This window comes from Uloborus diversus, chromosome 8 (assembly GCF_026930045.1).
Source record: "Uloborus diversus isolate 005 chromosome 8, Udiv.v.3.1, whole genome shotgun sequence".
Lineage (NCBI taxonomy): Eukaryota > Metazoa > Arthropoda > Arachnida > Araneae > Uloboridae > Uloborus > Uloborus diversus.
The window spans coordinates 148,578,895-148,591,704 of record NC_072738.1 but is presented as its reverse complement, the minus strand read 5'-3'; positions in this window follow the sequence as shown (position 1 = coordinate 148,591,704).

The window sequence follows — 12,810 nt, the reverse complement described above, 5'->3', positions numbered from 1 at the left end:
GTGTATTTTCGCGATGTTTGGCAGTCATTTATTATAACCTTTTTACATCGCAGCAGAAAGTTTCGCCAAAGAAAGTTCTACTGCATGTGATCAAAAAGTATTTTTTTCAAATTTCAACAATAATAAAAAGTAAAGAAAATTAGAAGTCCATTGAGGTTGATTTTCGCAACAAGTAATATTGTAAACTGCAAAGATTTTGTAAGTTAAAAACGAAAAACTTAAAAAATATTGGCGAAATAACTAACTTGTAGACACTTTTCGTGTGCTAATACGTTAATATGGTAACCTTACTTACTTCCTGTTTATTTCAGTACTTCCTGTATATTTATTGCCAAAATAAAAAATAATCTTTTTAATTCAATGAATTTTGACTGAAAAAATTTGAAAAATGGGAGAATTTATTGCTTTTTTGACTATTTTCAAAGTTTTCTCTTCTACTTTCCTTTGCACTACCCTACTTCTAAAATCGTCCAATCAGGAGTCGGAAGAAAACGGCAAGTCTGATTGTTTTCGTTGTTCGAGGGTCGACCCGACGGCATTAATAATGATTAATATTGTGTCGTGTCGACATTAAAGACATTTAGAAAAGAAATAAAGTTAAGATTGTGCTTTTGTTTGTGTTTCTGTGAAAAACATCTCATGTTTCCGTTTGCATATTCTTGAGCCTTTAAAAATAAATGTCCAACTGTCATGTAGCCTAAAAGTAGGTATTGTGTTACTCTGGTCTGGTATATAATTTTTCAATTTCATGACTTCATTCTGAATTTGATTGTGCTCATTGAGTTTTTAAATCTGTAGGAGTTATCCGGTCAAATGAAAGCATATGATCTACCATTTAATTTCGTTGGCTAATCCGTTTGAAAAGGCTCACTTCTCTTTATATCTTATGTTTACATGGCAAGAAAAACCCTTTCATTTTGTAAAACATAATCTTGAATAATTTTGATGTTATTAGGTTGTTACGTAAATAAAAATACGATGTCACAATTATTTCTGATTATGTGTAGCGTTGCTTCTTAGTTTATTAATGTATTATTAATATTGACTAATGTCTTATCAGAATGTATACCTGTGTTATATATTTTTTATTAATACCGTATAACTTCGATTTAACGATATCCTCAATTTAATTTAATGATACATTTCACTGGTCCGGAATTGGCTGCATTGAGTGTCTATGCTCCATGATTTAACGATATCCTTGATTTAACAATAACTTTTTCCAGGCCCTTGACAATCGTTAGATCGAGGTTATAGTGTACTTATTATTTATTGTTTTAAAAAATATTTTCGATTGCAAGCATTCATGAAAGCATAAAACATCTGTAAGTAATCGAGAAAGTAATTTTACATTTTTAATCAAGTTTACTGTCTGGTATGGGTTGGGTTCTTAAAAATTACTATTTACAAAGAAGTACGACAATTTTTCTGGAGTAATGTATGTTATAAAGTGGCGTCTAGCTGCTTGAGACAAAGCAGTGACAGATATATGAAGTCTTTAGATATCAGGGGTTAGGTTTGCAAATAAATTTTCAGAATTAAATTTTCATTCCAGGTTTTAAAAGTGCAATAAGCAGGCTCATCATTGGGGGGAGGGGGACAATTTTCATTCCCCTTGCTTTGGGAAATTAATGTATTCAGATATAAGTAGATGATACACATGCTTGTGCTGGTTTTTGGTATAATTTTCTTTGAGAGTATTCCCTTTGCCCTCCTCCATCCCTAGAAAAATTTGAAGTATCAGGGCCTATCAATAAAAATAAAGCTATGGTCAAAGGAGTCAGAAGGGATATCCAGTTATTTATTTAAAAGGAAAGAGATGCTGGTATGCTAAGTATCTGCACTGATGATAAAACTAGTTCATTGGTTTCAAATTATCATAGCTCTAGTTAATCGCGAAATGTAAATAAAATTACTATGCTTCAACAGAGGGGGGGGGGGGACATTTAAAGTCCTGGGCTGAGAAGTGGCATCTACTCTAAACTGTAGCAGTACCGAGCTACAGTTTAGTGACCAGTCTCGCCCAAAGCCCTGTTACCAGTCATTGAGCAGAACCATTGAGATTAAGTGCAATAAACCCACAGCCCGATTATGACATCCAGAGACTACGATTTCATTTTAGTTATGGACTCGTCAATCTTTCACAAGCACGAAACTGCAGTCTCTGGATTTTTATACCCTGGGCTGTAGGTTTATTGCATGTACCCTTAGCTTTGGCTAAGGCTTCTCAAAATGAGACACTTTTCCCCGTACATGGGGTGTATTTCCTTGAGAATTGCTATGGGCGTTTGTCCCTTTCTCCGTAGAAAATGAATAACGCTTCGTTGCTCATAAGCAGTGGACGTTTGAAAAACAACCTGCATGAACTGTCACTGCTGGGAATGTATATGTTTGCTTTGTATTCACAGCCATATTTTTCCTAAAATATAGGCCCAAAGACTTTTTGATTTGTCCTCGTATCTTAAACTTCAACAGCCAAAACTACATAGATCTCTCTTTCTGTGTGTGTAACAGATTTTCACTCTTGCAATATTGCTTTTATTCCAAAAGTATAGTTTAGAACAAAATAAAAATTTGCAGTTTTTCTTATACATCATCACTAATCTAGTTAAGAAAAATAATTGTTCAACATATTATTTTACACTAAAAACGTACATGATGATAGAACCCTGCTTTAAAGTGATAAATAAAAAATATTCTTGTAAATGTCAAATGTTTTAAAGTTCTTTTTCTTTCAACCTATCTGAAGTAATTTTTTAGGCCAAAGTAAAGAAATTGAACCATAATTGCCTAATAAGTAAATTCATGTGTGAAAGAAATGTATAACATGATTTTTTTTGAACTTTATATTTTATTTTATTTTTTTTAGTATGTAATTATTTTATGCATTTTTAGATCCATATCATGAGTGACAGTGAAGATGAACTCGCATTTGAGGAGGGAGGTGAGGAATCCGAAAGCGGTTCGGATGAAGAATCTGATGATGATTCGTCCGAGGGTGATTCTGGAAGTGATAGTGAATTAAGTCCAAATGAATCATCAGGTATATTTTAAAATTTGTTGATAATTTATGTTTCAAAATATTAGTCCTTGTACTTTCAACAGGGGTCTGTCCAGGATTTTTCACAGGGTCCGTTTTTTGTGAAAAATCAAATAATTTAAAAAAAAAAAAAAAAATTTCTTTTAAAACGAAAGTTTAGACTCTTGAGATGGTGGAAACTGCATCATTGACACTTAAAGTTGAGTGTTTTCTCTCTTTTCTGTTGAGAATATCATTCTTGAGTGTTTTTCTAGTATTTGGGGAGAGGGGGGAGGCATCGCTTCCTGGGAGATGGGCACCCCTCAAGTATCAATATTTATCTACCCTTCTACATCATGTTAAATTATACTAGAATTGTTTTTTGTATAGTATTTAAAATAACTGTAAGGAAAAAAAATTAGGCAGGGGTTCAGCATTTAATTTTTTAACCCAAGACACTGTTTAAGAGCAGAGTTTCGTTCAAACCTTATAAACTCCGTGATTTTCACAAAAATAAAAAAATATTTTATTTGTTTACCTCTTAACTAAGCGTACTAAACATCGAAAATTCGAAAAATCAGATTTCCACAGCGGATGCAAAGAGATTGCAATCCTTAAAGTGAAGGAATCAAAAGTATAAAAACGGCTTGTAAAATAAATATTTTTGATAAAATTACTTTTGAATTGCATTTTAGAGTCCTATGAAAAACATATCATTAATATCTGGGCACAGTTGAAGCAAAAATAAATAAATAAATCAATAAAATAAAAAATAAACCATCGATTCAGCATTTTAATTATTGACTCATAAAAGAAAATGGAATTCCCCTTTAAAAACTTGAAATAAGCTTTGTTACAAAAATAAAGAGACTTTTCATTTATTTGCATCCTAATAAAGCGAAGTTAGCTTGAAAAAAAGAATAAAATATGATTCTCATATCGGATGTAAAAAGATTGTGTTTTTCAAAATGTAGGCATCTATAGAAAAAAAATAACGGTAAATAAAAGTTTATTTAAAGTTAATTATCCTTTTTAGTATCGAAAAACCAAACCCATATAACTTTCTCCCAAAATAACAGTTTAACATCCCACCACCAGACATTAAGTGGCGATAAGTTTGAATTTTGTAACTCTATCTCAAGCGATCACATCGGTCCCACCCATACTATCCTTTGCAGTTCTAAATTCATTTCGCTGTATATTATTGATGATTAAATCCTGAGTGGGGAGAAAAGTGCTTACTACGCCTATTCAGAGAATGTTGACACTTTTCCAAAGAAGTTTACAACAACACCGCTGCATAAAACAAACAAGCAAAATTATAAACCAAACTGACTTTCAGCTGTTAATTTCTTTCAAAGAAACCAACAACAGGCATTATATTTATTTGGCGGTAGTAATAATTTATGGCTTACAGGAGCATCACAAGAGTGCTGATTTTTTTTTTCTTTTGCAAAATTATAGCTGATTTTGTATAAGTTGATTCCTCTAATTTAACTTTAAATATGCTGTATTATTTTAATTTGAAATTTGCTCTTTCAATAAACAATTTGTGAAAGATCCGTTTTTGTTTACCAGAATTTTGAGAAGGGTCCGTTTTGGTTGTCGAAATTTTTGTGAAAGGTCCGTTTTGGTTGATCGGATTTTTGTGAAAGTTCCGTTTTGGTTGATCGGATTTTTGTGAAGGGTCCGTTAACGGACCCAAATATGCTCTGGCCAGGCCCCTGTTCAAAGAAAAAAAAATATCGTTAGGGGAAGGTGGGGCACTTTGGGAATTGGCCCGCCTTGGGACACCATAAATTTCAGCTTTAATTTTGTAAATAGAAATTAGTTCTCTTAGGACATCATCAATGACAGCAAGATCTACTCTTCATTATAATTTGGAATTTCTCACATGAACAGGAAAAGTCTGATCTCATTTTCTTTGTTTTGAAAGGTTCGGAGTTACATTAATAGGGGGTTTCATTATTAAAAATTTCATGTAGGAAATGAAATAATTTCAATCAGAGTATGTGGGAATCAAAACATGTCCTTTCATAATAATTTTAATGTTACAAAATGTATTGTGCTGCTAAGTAACTTTTCAAAAGTTGATACATAATAACAATCTTAAGTGGGGCAGGTTGGGACACTGTCCCAAGATGCTCCACTAATGTACAGTACAGAAAAAGCCTGATGAGTTTAAATGAACTAAAATTGAGAAAATGGCTACTGTTTTACAGAAAATTGATTTTTCTTTTTAATATTAAAACATTAAAATAATAAAAATTGTGAGACCTAGAAAAGAAAATGGGAAGTTTCCTGCTGTTCATGTGTCTGTTGTTGCAGGGGCGCCGACTTGCAAAAATTATTGGGGGGGGCTAAACATCACCGGGGGTTTAGGGGGTTATGTAATCCCATGGAGCCCCTCCCCCCCTCCCCCCCCCCCCGAAAAAAATAAAGGTCAGATTTTTGTACCTTGAAAATGCCAACTTACATATTTTCTGCTGTGTAAAATTTAAAAAGACAAATGTGACATGGCGTTTTCAAAGTAAAACAATCTAGAAATTGGTATACAAATTTTCTTAACTAGATCCTGTCACTTGTCTTCGTAAGAGACTTTTTTTTTTTGTTTTTTTTACAGGGAGCAGTGCAGTACCGTAGCTAGGTATTGAAAAAGGTTGGGCACTTGACTTGCATGGAAGGGCACTGCCAGAGACGCCGACTTAAAAATATATATATATTGTGGGGGGGGAGGGTATACTGTGGGGTCTTGCTGTGGGACATTTTCTAAATTTGAGATGAAAAATAGTGAGTTATAAAGTTTTTTTTTGAAGTATTTTAAAGTCATATAATCAACATTAGAACCCCGAAAACTCAACAAGCCTGACACATAATTTTTGACTTTGAAAAAATTTGTAAAAAAGAAAAAATAAATACAAACACGCACAGTATTTTTGTAAAAAGGTAATTTAATTTACACATGATTTTTAAGACCAGTTGTTTTTTCTTTAGTGATATCGGCTAACATATTCAAGTGTAAACGCAGTCTCTGAATGTCTAGGTCATTTTTGAAAAACTCAGTTGATTTTTCAAAATTTGTTTCACCTCTGTTTGATAAAAGCTAGCACTCTTTTTCAACCGCGATGACCTGTGTGAGTGCAGTTGATGTAAACAGCTCACTAATGCAAGATTGCACCATTTCACAAATTTCAATGCCTTATAGTACTTTTGGATTTTGAAAGTATGCGGTGAGCTCTGGCTTCGTTGTTTTTATACCTCTTTGGTATACGGTGATTCCGAGGAAGAAAAGGATCATCATTTTGTGAAGTTTTTTCTTTTCAACACAATTCCCAAATGTATTCAAAACTATCACGTCTCCCATTTAATATACATATCAAACCCTCATATATTTTTTCCAGATCAGCAACATTTAGATGAAGGATGAGAGTCGCAGCGCTGCCCATCGACAACAGACTTGACCCATAAGTTCCCGTTATTCACACCATTCGTTTTCAGTTAAACTGCTTACTATCATCATAATAATTATTTGTGTTAACTCATTACTGAATGTATTTTAAAAGGTAAACTATCGTCAAACAAGGAAAATAAAAGATAAATTTATGAGTTTCAAAAGCATAACGTAACTAATAATTTTCTTGATTTATTGGGGGGGGGGGGGGCTCTGCCCCCTCCAAAGTATTTTCGAGGAGGCTTGGGCCCCCTCAGGCCCCATGGAGTTGGTGCCACTGTGTTGTTGAAACAGCAGCAGAAAATATTATTACTAATAAGATTTCAATTATTTAAGATGACAATTATAAGGGTTATTGCTGGTGTCCCAAGGTGCCCCACCTAGTGGGGCAGGTTGGGACGTTGTAATGACTTTTTAATTTTTTTATGAAAATTTAATTTGATGAAATAATGGAGTAAAATATATTTTAATTGAAGAAAAATGTCTAAATTGCATGTTCAGCTAAGTTTAGTGAAAATTGGTTGGAAAATAAAACGTCTAAAAATCATTATCTAAAAATCCCCACCTTCCTCTATTCTTTCAAATCATATGTAGCAGCTGTAGGCAGAGAAAGGTGAAGTCAAACTGTGCCCGTACTTGAAAAATATTTGTCACAACTTTTTTTTTTGTCTTTTCATGTAAAAACATATCTCCTAACGAAAAAGACAACAAAAAAAATTTCATTCAATTCTTTCACATTAATAACCAGGGTAGAAATGTAGAAAAATAAGGCACTGATCCAATGGACCATTAACTACAAAATTTCACTGCTTCATACATGCTTTTAGTGGTATATTTTTGCATCCTAGTTTTAAGTAATGAAAAATTAAAGAAATGAACACAGAAAATGTAAAACAGCATTAACATGACAAATAGCGTCAATTAACAGTTTTCAACAGCTCTCTGAGCAACTGAAGGGGAAAAAAAAAAAAAAAAACCAAGCATCTTCAAGCTTCTCATCAAAACTGGTAATAGAATTAAGCCATCAAAGTCTTATGTGTGTTGTTTTGGGAGAAAAGGTATAGAGTGGTAAAAAGAATATGTTATAATTACAGTGCTGTAGAAATTCTTGAATCTATCTTTTCTTGCAAAGGAAACCTAAGCATTATAAATAAAAGTAAAATCTTTTGTCTTAATTTCAGAAAATAATACCAAAAGTTTTTTGAAAGAAAAACAGAAATCAACCTCACTGGTCCCATTGACCACTAAAATTTCTGCTGGTCTGATGAATATTTTTGTGGTCCCAGACCAGCAGACCCTGTTCATTTCAAACTCTGAATAATCATGTCAAAAAATTTTTTTCTACATATGCTTTAAATGAAAAATGCAATTCTTAACTAGGGTCTTATTATCTCCACTTAATGTGATTACTTTGAGATACAATGATTTTGATAACAGTATACTAATAGCTAACAATAAACAAATCACAAATTTAGAGAAATTTACAAATTTAAGCTCATACTGAGTTTTATTATGAAATGGAAAAAGAAATCATCTTATATGAAGCAGTGAGAAACAAATGGATGTAAGTGGACTATTTAAAAGTTTCACGTTTAAAGTTCAGATCCTAGGTGGTCTTTTATTATTTATCCTGCTGTACAGCAGCCCCTACTAAAGCTACTACAGTTGGACCCTGATTTAACGGATTCATCGGGACCGAAACTTTTAAATCGTGGTTATTCGTAATATCAGAGTGTGAATTTTTTTTTTTTTTTTTAATTGCACTTTGCTTATCCAAAAGCCTTAATAAGCAACTACCCAAAAATATCCATAATTAGAAAAAACAGACTTTTTACTCAGTATTCCGTGACTTATTACACTAGTTAATTTGAAATTTTAAAGTACTGTGTAATAGATATTTGATAATTTCCTTGATATTAGACTCGAAGTAGTTCTCTTTTGAATTTATGGAGAGAAGAAAATACTGTGTCATTTACAGCCTGCTGCATGAGAGATGGTTTTTAGTTTCCAGGCCATGTAAAGCATTTGAAAAAGTAACAGTTTTAACGGGAGTTTCATTATCGCTTTCTGCATCAGAATAGCTATTCATTGGTTTCCCTCTCGCCCATAAGAAAAATGCTGATTCCAAAGAAAGTCTTTTTCTGCTGCGGACAATATGGGTTAAGTCATTTAGAAAACAATCCAATATTTCCTAACTCAAATTAACAAAAAAAAAAAAAAAAAAAATCTGCTGTTAAAATAATTTGTTAATTCGGAGATTAATATTTGGTAAATAGGGGTTTTTGCCTTCATTTTAGTTGGGAGAAAAGAAAAATTCACTAAATCGCAAAATTCGTTAAATAGAGGTTCGTTAAATTGTGGTCTGACTGTAGTACTATCTCTTGCCCTAGGGCGGAGGGGAGATCTACCTATCATTTGTACCATCGTACTGGTCAAAATTTAAATTTTGTTTTATTACATCCTTTTGCTTCTTACTGCCTCATATGTACTGTACGTTCCCGTAAGGTTCGGTATTTCATTAAAGGTTAAACATGCAAATTGAATCAATGATGTTAGTTTTATATCAATATATTGTTTTTTCATCAATGTGATGTTCAAAATTCAGAGTCCTAGTTCCAAGCTGTGCAGATATAAGAGAGTTGACTGATATCAATTGTTGTACTACATGATTTTTTTTAAATTTCATTTATAGGTATGCAAAATGATGTTGTTAGTGATGAAGATCTTCATCGTGAAAGCTGCCCCATCTGTCTTAACAGATTTGTCGGACAAGAATTGGGCTCTCCAGAAAGTTGCAATCACAACTTTTGTTTTGAATGCATATTTGAATGGTCAAGGGTATGTGAAATTAAAATGTATCTCCAAATAAAAGTAGTTTGTGTGATAAATGTATAAGTAAAAATGTTTATTATCATAGTTGTAAACAATTTACGTGTGCAGTATGTTTCATATGTAACTAAATATGGAGTTCCTACATCTTGAGGAATCTATCCATGATACTTATCTACTGTGGACAGTTCATTCTTTCGAAAGGTAGATGCATAAAATAATTTGGAAAACCCTGCTTTAGATGGAACTTTTCTTTCTGCTATGTAAGATGAATTTTGGACCCTTTTTACTTTGTGATGATTCAATCTGAACATTTAAGAAAGTTTGATAGAATCTGAAAAGAAAAGTTTCTGTTCATGATTTAGCAAAGTTATTTCTGGTGGAGGAAATGATGATGAAGACGATATGGTTGAGTGGATTTGATTGTGACATCTGACCCAAGCTCCATAATTGATGAAAATGTAGCAAACAAAATGTTTGATACAAGCTGGTAGGTTGCAAAGAAGGTGAGCTGTAAAAAAAAGTTTAGCAGAGGTTAGGGCTTAAAGGAAAAAAATTTGCACCTCTTGAGGATAAAATAGTACTAAAAAAAACTTCTATCCCAAATTAAGAAGAAGTTATTTCAATCAAAGAAACAAAAATTTTCATTGATTTTCTAAAGAAAAAAATCTGCAAATTCCAAAGCAGTGAGTAATTTTATTTTTCCTTAAATACATTTATGTTGGGTATTATGTACGTAAATTCTTACTATGGATGTTATTTGAATTTATTTACATGTACATTAGTTGGTAACAGAATTACGTAATCCTGCATATTATTTATGCAGGGACAATTGTGATTCAACAGTGGCCACCTCTTATATGATTCACGTATCTTCTAAACAGTTTTGATTCCTTAAAATGGCTAATTCAATAAAGGGTATAATTCAATGAATCTTGTTCTGTTTTTGAGAATTAAATTCATTAAAGCAGTTGATTTAATTAACCACTGATTCAATTAACCGGCGTTCACTGTATCAATCATCCTGAGCCATTAAAAAGATTTTTTTATAATGTTTGCTACTAAATAAAATATGATGTAAACATTTAGTGTTATTAAATATTAGTATGGTGAGTTTGGTAAGCGATATGATTAGTTTTCTTCGGGTGTAAATATTTTTAGAATTTAAGTTATGTTCAAAAATAAAAGCAAAATGTCTCTCCCATGTACATAAAAAATAAATATTACAATAATGAATTAAACAAAATTTGCCGAATTTGGATTTTACTGGGGTTGACACCCATATCCAGGGCCGTATGCAAGGGGTTGGTTTATAGGATTCAAACCTCATCGCTCATTTTTCATCCAAAGAATTGCTTTCCATTATTATTTTATTTATTTATATTTTGGTGACAACAATAACATTGTTGTTATTATTATTTCAATTTTATTTGTGAAATGAAATTAGTATGACTGAAAAATTGTACTAACTCATTGTGTGTTTCTGGTAGTTTATGATAGTTATTGAGAAATTTATTTATTATGTAACAATATGGCATTTTGTAGAAACATCCCCTCCCTCCATTTAGGTAATCTGTTGTAACAAAAATCAATATAATACACATGAAACCAAACTTGATAGATCATATGAGGCAGTAAGAAGCAAAGGGACGTAAGTGGCAAAGTTAAAAAATTTTGAGATAACCTGTACTCATAGTAGGTGAACCTCTCCTCTGTCTTGGGGCAAGAGATGGGATTAGCAGCCTTAGTAGTTGCTGCTATACAGCATGATTTAGAAAAAAAATTCAATGAAAGCCTATCTAGGATGTTATCCTTAAACGTGTTTTACTCAAAACTTGAAAATGTCCACTTACGTCCTTTTGCTTTTCACAGCCTCATATAAATGTTTCAAAAAATGTGTTTGGTAAAACCCCCTCCGAAACAAAAGTTCGGTTACGTCCATGGCCATATCATCTTATTTATTTGTATCTTAATGCAAAAAGAAAAAATTACTGATTAATCTCTGCAGCTCTAAAATGTTTCGACAACAGTGCATAGACTTGAAAATTTATTTAATTAATAATGTTGAAATTTGTGAAATGAAAGCAATTAGTCACTGTCATATATACAGTGAAATCCCTCCTAACGGACACCCCTCCTTTGCGAACATTTTTTAATTCCCCGATTCCAAGGCAAACAACATTATTAAACCCCTGTCCTGCGGACACCCTTCTATTGTGAACCAAAAATGTTGTCCGGTTTTACTGTATATGTATATTTTTACAAGATATTATCATTTGAGGCAGTGAGAATCAAAGAGATGTAAGTGGCAAAATTTAAAAAAATTGAGATAACAAGTGCAATTAGTAGGAGAACCCCTCCTCTATTTTGGAGCAAGAGATGGTAATAGAAACCCAGGTAGGTGCTAATATACAGCATGGTTTAGAAAAAAAATTCAATAAAAGCCTACCTAGAATCTGAACATTAAACGCATTTTCCTCAAAACTTGATGAAGTCCACTTACATCTCTTTGCTTCTCACTGCCTCATTATTTTTTTTTCAAAAGGAATAAAATTTATTTTCATTCAATTATTTTTTAGAATATTAATACATGTCCCATTGATCGAACGGAATTTCAACAAGTTCTTTTAAAAACACCAGAAGGAAACATCGTGAAAAAGGTAACATATATTTTGATTTATCTCTACAATGTATATAATTCAGTTCTTTAAAATATGATATACTTAAACATGGTTTTTTGTTGTTGTTCCAATTTGAATATGGCTTGGCTATTTTTTATTCAACCACAAAAAAACTTTGAATTAAGGGTTTTAAAAAGATTTTAAAATTTACTGTGAAGCATCTCCTCATCCTCAGTAAACAAATTATTAATTTTCTTAATTTATAATCTTCAAGTTGCATTATAATTGATTTTAAGTTCAATAACTTTTTGTAACTACAAGTTTAATCTAAAATTTATCCCTGATGCGTACTAAAGATGTAGTTAATCAAGCGTAATGAAATTAATTTTATCTACTAATTGAAAAGTTTTGGGATGGTGATAGGTTTATGAAGTCAAGGAACTTAGTTCAAAAAAAAAAAAAAGGCAGAAGTCAGGAAATTTTATGAGTTACTCAAACGCATGATTTACTCTCCGCCTTTTGTAAAGTTTTGATAATCATGTCAGTTATTGCAACTATGAGGTATGAAACTGTATTAATAATATAAGCTCTAAAAATATTCTGCACATCAGAGCTGGGCGTTTTTATTTGAAACAATTGTAGTTCTAATTTTCTGTATTAGTATTTCATTTCTAGTTTTTTTTTTTTTTTTCTTTCTTTTTTTTTTTGGTGTGTGTGTGTGTGTGTGTGTGTGTTTTTAATTATTTTTATTTTTAATTTGTTTCCTCTAATATAATTCTTAATTTACAATTGTTAGATAAAAGTAAAAGTTGCACCAAAAGAACCTGAAGGAGCATTGGAAGAAGATGTCACTTTATGTGAAGTGTGTCATCGTGGAGATCGAGAGGATC